Genomic DNA, 6824 nt, shown 5'->3' on the forward strand with positions numbered 1-6824 from the left:
AACTGTAGTATAGGATATGGAAAGTTATTATAATTTTAGTAATAAATATTGAACTTCAGGCATAATCAGGTGAAAGATTAGTCTATTTTGGGGAAAGGGGCTAGAAAAAGGAACACATGGCTTCAAATCTTGGCTTTGACATTCATTAGCTACATGGCCTTGGGAAAATTATTTAAGCTCTCCAGAATTATATTTCCTCATGTCTAGAATAATACACCCCACCTTAACATGTGGCTATATGAATTTAATTAATTATATTATTATAGATAAGACATGGAAATCATTTCTGTATAATAATGAATTTGTCTGGCCTTTATCCCTGGTTCCTGGGAGGTAGCAACTAAACCCTTGCAATTTCCCTAGTGATAGGAGTATCTTTGTTGTTCTTGGTGTGCCCTGATAGTTTATGTTTATGGTGGGCCCCTAGATATTTTAAGCTAGTGAGATGACTCAGGATGGAGGCAGGTTATACCAGAAAGACCTTGAGTCACATGATTTTAGCTTGACCTCCAGGAAGGAGAGAGGGGCTGAATATTGAATTCGACCTCATGACCAATGATTCAGTCAATAATGTTGATGTAATGAAAACCCAATAAAAACTAAACTCGGGGCTCAGGTGAGATTCTCTGTGTTTTGTATTGTATTGTTTGGTGCTTTGGGTGTATTGTCACACATTGATGTGTTTGGAGGGTGATATGTCCTGACTCCAAGGAGAGAGAATGATGAAAGCTTTACATTTAGGCCTGCCAGAGCTCACCATCTGTGTCTCTCCCCTTGCCTGATTCTGATTTATATCCTTTTACTACAATAAAACAGTAATTATGCATAGTGATTTTCTGAGTTCTGAGATGTTCTAACAAACTATTAAACCTGAGGGAGTAGTGGAAACCCCCAAATTTGGCCTTCTGGTCAGACCTCTGAGGATCTCTGTAGCTATCTGGGGACCTCTGAACTTGTGCTGGTGTCTCAAGCAAGGATAGTCTTGTGTAGGACTGTCCTCAGAACCTGTGAAGTTTGGCCAAACTCTGGGTAGTTGGTGTCAGAAATCATCATAATCACCTAGTATAGTGCTCAACAAATAATAGGTGTTAATTAACAGTTATCATCATTGGTAATCAAAAATATAATTTTTTTTTACACGATAAATATTTTTATTTTTAAACATGAATTGTACATCTTTCATATAAAAGATGAGATTCTAGCCTGTTTTTAAAAAATTAATTATACTTGCTGATACTATCTTTACATTTTTTACAGAAGCTAATTTTCTCTAAATTTGCAGCTTCATTCCATAGCTTTTATAGACTCATAATCTCAAATATATTTCCAATATCCTTTAAAAAATAAATTCATACAAGATAATTTTAACACAATAAAACTTAACAGATTACAGCACAACTGCCCAGCCTTCCAGCTACCACTGAATACTTTTCCAGTACAGAGAAGCCAACATGTTGGAGTAATTAATTCTCTGTATTTACCTTTATTAAAAAGAGGTTTTTGGTAGTGAGAACAAACAATCTCTCATTTGTTGCTTGAAAGCCTAAAATAGGATCACTGGTTTCTAGGCTTGCTACCTGCTGCTTAGCAACCTGCCCTACTCGCCTGCCTTCCTTCCTATTGTAAAGTACAGTGGACATGGGAGTGGGCTGACGATAGATGAAAACTCGTCGAAGGCACTCGCAAAGGGCTGCATAAGAGTAATTTGGAGCACAGGCAAAAAATTTTTTGTCTCTCTTTGATGCTTGGACGTAGCCTAAAGCATTGAAAGTTGCGATATGCTCCCACATATCGTCTTGGTTGCTGGAGTGTGGTTGCCAGAGAAGTGCATCAACGTCATGGCGCAAACAGAAGCAGGGCATTTCTTTAGGATCCACTATGACAGAGAAAAGGTACTGGTTGCTTCCAAGATTCACCACATGCATAGTTTTTAATGTACTGCCATCAAATCTGCATAAACTGGAGCTCTCTTCAAAGAAAATATCACATTCTTCTAACTCTTGAGCATTACAAGGAGGTTTACCTTTATCTGGATTTGGATTCAGTTCATCAGAGGTCAAATGCATCAAACGTTCAGCTATTGCAGCTCATTGGGCTGAGTCTCTAATAAATTCCCCCTGTTTATCACCGACCACTAGCTCTGGCCATGCCAGTCCTTCATTCTTTTTAATCAAGGAAATCTCCAAGCTATTATTCTCTTTAATTATCCATGTACTGCTTTCATGATCAATAGATGAATAGAGATTTCCTTCCAAAAACCTCTGACCCTTCAGCACAACGTTGACATGATCAGGCAAAAACTGTATTTGAATGTCTTCCTTAGTACAGTCTTCTGGAAGCGATACTGTTACTGTCAAATCATCTTCAGTTTGTTGCCAGTAATACAGAGGTTCTTTGATTTTCTCTGACATGTCTTCATCCTTACTTTCTTCAAGATTTTGACCAACTTGAACAAATGTAAAGGACTTGTAAGAGACAATCATTAGACCATTCCCATCAGGCTCAATAGCGGCATAGTGGGGCACTGACTTTCCATGGAGAATATTACGCTTAGTAATTTCATATTTTCTTTTATCTTTATTTTTCTTACTAATAGTGACCCACTCCAAGGAAACATAGAAACCACTTCCTTTCATATCCAATTCCTCTCTCTCTATTCGAAGAAGCAGGGTAGCTATCGAATGTTCTTCAGCTTTCAGCAATGAGATACTGTGAATTATGATAAAAGGATTTCCAAGCTCTTCATTAAACATAATCTCCCATTTTTCAGAAGCACTATTTCCACGTTCACCCGTTCCAATGAGATACAATCTTCCAGTTCCATCTGACAAGGTAACCCAAGTAGAAGATGTGAAATGGATGGAGGCGCAAAGGCGATCGTCATATGCTATCAAATCTGTAGGAAGTCGAAACACCTCTCGTGGTTTTCCTAAGGCAGTGTCCAGCATCACTGTTAAATTCATAATTCTTCCAAGGTTATCAACGTAGTAGACACTGTCTTGATACCATGAATCACAGTGTAGGTAATTATACATTCCAAAAGCATGCATGTGTTCCAGTGTATACTGATCATCTCGAAGTTTTACTTCTGCCACAGCTGCGTCAAGCTCCAGCTGGTAACAGGGCAGCGGCTCGAGGGAGAGCTTATAACCCTCGAAGCGGGGATCCAACAGAGGTCTCTTCACCGGCAGGGAGCAATTAGCGGCCACCTCCATCCAAAAATATAATTTCTTATATTCTTAATATTATAAGAATAGATGCTCTGTCACAACCACATATGGGGTATTTAAGTTTAGTGATGCATATGATTTAGTGAACAATTAATGAATTTGTTGAAAATAATTTTTGTACAGTCAAAATGTACAGTCACTGAGTATTTTTACATCGATCCTCTTAAGTGATTTGGTTGACTAAAGTTTGAAAACTGCTCCTCTATTATGTCATATTGTATTGATAACAAGAGCAATTCTTCCTGGATTACTTTCTTCTAATCTACGTTTTAAAAGGCTCTTTAAATTCACTTCAAGTCCTCAAAATTCACTGAAAGCCTTCCGTGTTAAGCATAGTGCTTAGAGATGCAAAGTCAAATAAGACAAGATCTCTTATCTAGTGGGAGAGGCAGGCATATTAATTAACAATTGGACTGTAATAAGTGTTTTAGCATAGTTACAAAGTAAAATGTTGTGGGAATACAGGGGAGGAAAATATTAATGTCAAATATTAAACTCTCTTAACATAGAATTTAATTATTGACATAATGCACATGTTACAAGTGAAATTCCTTTATAAATTGTTGTTGAGAATTTCCTCTCTTTACTATTGTAAAGTGATCAATCTGTGATTCCCAGGTAGTCTGTTTTCCTAGAATATTTTTACTCCTATTTATTTTATGTTTCTTTGAAAAATCTTTGTGGAAAGATCCTTATCACTCCAAATTATATTTTACAAGTATTATTTCACTCCAAATAAGTGTTAGGGGAAAGGGATATAAAAATCATGCAATGGATAAGAGTTATCATTCCATGATTTGAATCTGAAATAGTTTCTTACTGATGAGGAGACAATTAAACATATATAACCTTGCCATTATATTTAAGGACATCTGTCTTTGTTTACAACAGACTGGTTTAAGATGGAATATGTCAAACTTAAGGGGAAGGGAGATCAAAAGCTGCAGTGTTTATGGTGTAGCCCTATTCTTGCAAATGGAAATGGGAAAGCAACAAAACTAGAAAAATCCCTTTCATAGAACATCTGGAAAATATACTTGACAATGCTGATCAATTTTGTGAAAATACTGGGAATTCAGGACAGAAATGAATCTGCAGAACTCAAGGCGCAGGGACTAGTGGAGTCCAGCCAACATCATGATTACAAAATTTCCAATGAGCAAGTTTAGGGAAAGATGACAAAGGGCCTTGACTTCCAGGTTACATAGTTCTAATTCTCATAGGCATTACTCTTTCTGTGGAGGCAGGAGAAATGACTGAGCAAACAATCTGCTTGCTTGATTGAGTTTGAGTGAGAAAACATAAACAAATCAAGTGTACCCTCTAGGTACCATCAGTTAGGTTGGTAGAACCTGAAGGGGGCTCTCTAGTGATGTTTCCAGTTCCCAGTAGGGATGTCCTGGTGATGGTCCAGAAGTAATATGGGTTAATGGAAAGATTCCTTATGCTGCTACCACCCAGACACATGACCTTGAACAAATCACTTGATCTCTTTCTGCTTTAACTAATGGTAACAATAATACTTATTGAGTACTTTTTTTGATCCAGGCTTTGGTTATCTTCTCTACTTGATTGAGCTCACTTAATCATGGCAACAACCCTGTAAGTTTTCCTTCTCTACTTTTTTTTTCCAGATGGAAAAGAGAGGTTTAGGTAAATAAAATATGACTTATTCAACACACAGATTCTAAGGAAAAGACAAAGAATGAGAGGTTACATCTCCTCAACCCCGAGTCTGCTCCCAACCATGTTGTTAAGTGACTTCATCTGTATAACCTACTTAGCTGTGCTTTTGTGAAGCTCAGTGAGATAATATATGCTCAACTTGGTGTCCCAAACATAAGTTGCCTATCTTAGCAAGAAGACCTGAAGGTTATTCAGTTTAGCCCACAAAGTTCTGGCAAGGGGCTTCCTTACTACCATCCTCCTACCTGTCCTAGGGGCCCCTCTTTGGGTTTATGGATGTTCTGGGGTGTTGGATTTGGATATGTTCTAGGAGCCATGTAAAGTCATCATTCCTGGTGGTCAGACAAATCCCTTCCTACACCTAAATAATACATTTAGTGTGGTCTTTGGCTGGGTATATTCACCTGCTTTGTTTCAAGCCAAAGATTTTATTCCTCCTCAGATTCCCAGATCCCATCTGATCATCAAAGTGACTTGCTCCTCCTCTCTGATTCCCTCACTAGACCTTCTTTTTTATCACATGAATCCTCATCCCCACCAAAACGCTCGATTTTCATTTGCTTTGATGGTCAGTTAAACTTAGATTTAGAATTAATATCAAACAAAAAATGTTTTATTTCTTTGAAATAAAGAATAGCTCAAAATTCAAATACTCTTAGGAAGTGTGGGGAAATATATGCATTCTATCTTTCTAATGCATCACAGAAAAGAAAGATGAGCAAAACAGTTGTTTCTATAATAAAGCAGGTTGAATTCTTATACCCTGTCACATATGTGAATGTTTCAAAAACTTAAAAGTGATCCAGAAATGTAAAGAAATGTAAAAACAATTAATTGACCCCAAGACTTGTTGAGTGCTACTGAAGTACTCTGATTAGTGATATTTTCTAAATTTCTTCATCCAAGTGAATCACAGGAGTTGTTAGGCAAGTAACGGGCACACACACCTAGTGATTAATTAGAAGAATCCTTAATAATAATGCATACTTTTACAGGTGAGTATATTGGTTAAGAAGTGTACAACATAGGATAATACTCAATGGTATACCCAAAATTTATACTTATTAACTCTTTATCAACTTATTTAGAAACTGATTAGTACAATGGCACTAATAGCATTAGACTGTTTCACTGGATTTTTTGAGTGAGGATGAAGTACTTCTTCAAAAGAAAAATGTTTAACTGAAAATATATTGAAAACAAAATATCATTTTTGCCACAGATGTTAAAAATGGAATAATCAAATATAAAATGAAATAAATATTCATGAGCCATGATTCATCTCCCTCACTAGATAGGAAACTGATATGCCTCTATGGTAACAGCAAAACTGCCTTTCGGGAATGAGCACTTCTGTGTGTATGTGTTTTCATGAACATATAATTTCAGAAGCATATGATTAGGAATAAGAAAGAAACTGAAATGAGCTGTCTGTAGGATCAAATGAGGTAAAGGAAAACAATGAAACAAAGGAAATATCTAAGCAGAAAGATGAAGAAACAAGTGGGAGGTGGTCAAGACATCATGTATTTAAACAAGAAGAAAGAGAAATTCATGAAGTGTAGGGGTTTCAATTCTCCATTATGAACAATGGGGTTTCTCTCTCAAGTCTGTGAGGTAGAGAAAGAAGGTACAAGAATGGTGGTTGAATTACTCAGGGCCACATAACTAACAGCAGAGTTTCAGCTTTGTCCCATGATATTAGAGAAGAATTTCATGGCCATAGCATTACTGGTTTGGTTCAGGAGAGAAGTAAAGGGGTGAAACAATTGGATTTGGTAGGATTGGTTGGGCCACCTAGACTATAGGTAAATGGGTGGAGGCAAAGAAGCATTTCTCATACTTCGAATCTCTGAGGTAATATTGGATAAATGAGGGTTTGGTAGGCTTTGGAATCATAAGGCAATG

General features: G+C 36.9%; 1 pseudogene across 1 annotated transcript; it reads right to left on the bottom strand.

Annotated features, from left to right (window-relative positions):
• Window positions 1-1138: 1138 nt before the first annotated feature.
• Window positions 1139-3215, bottom strand: LOC309614728 (nudC domain-containing protein 1 pseudogene; annotated as a pseudogene). Its single transcript has one exon. The product of its transcript is annotated as a nudC domain-containing protein 1 pseudogene (transcript).
• Between the last annotated feature and the right edge of the window lie 3609 nt (window positions 3216-6824).

The sequence above is a fragment of the Balaenoptera borealis genome (assembly GCF_965194805.1).
Source record: "Balaenoptera borealis genome assembly, chromosome: 17".
In the NCBI taxonomy this organism is placed as follows: Eukaryota; Metazoa; Chordata; class Mammalia; order Artiodactyla; family Balaenopteridae; genus Balaenoptera; species Balaenoptera borealis.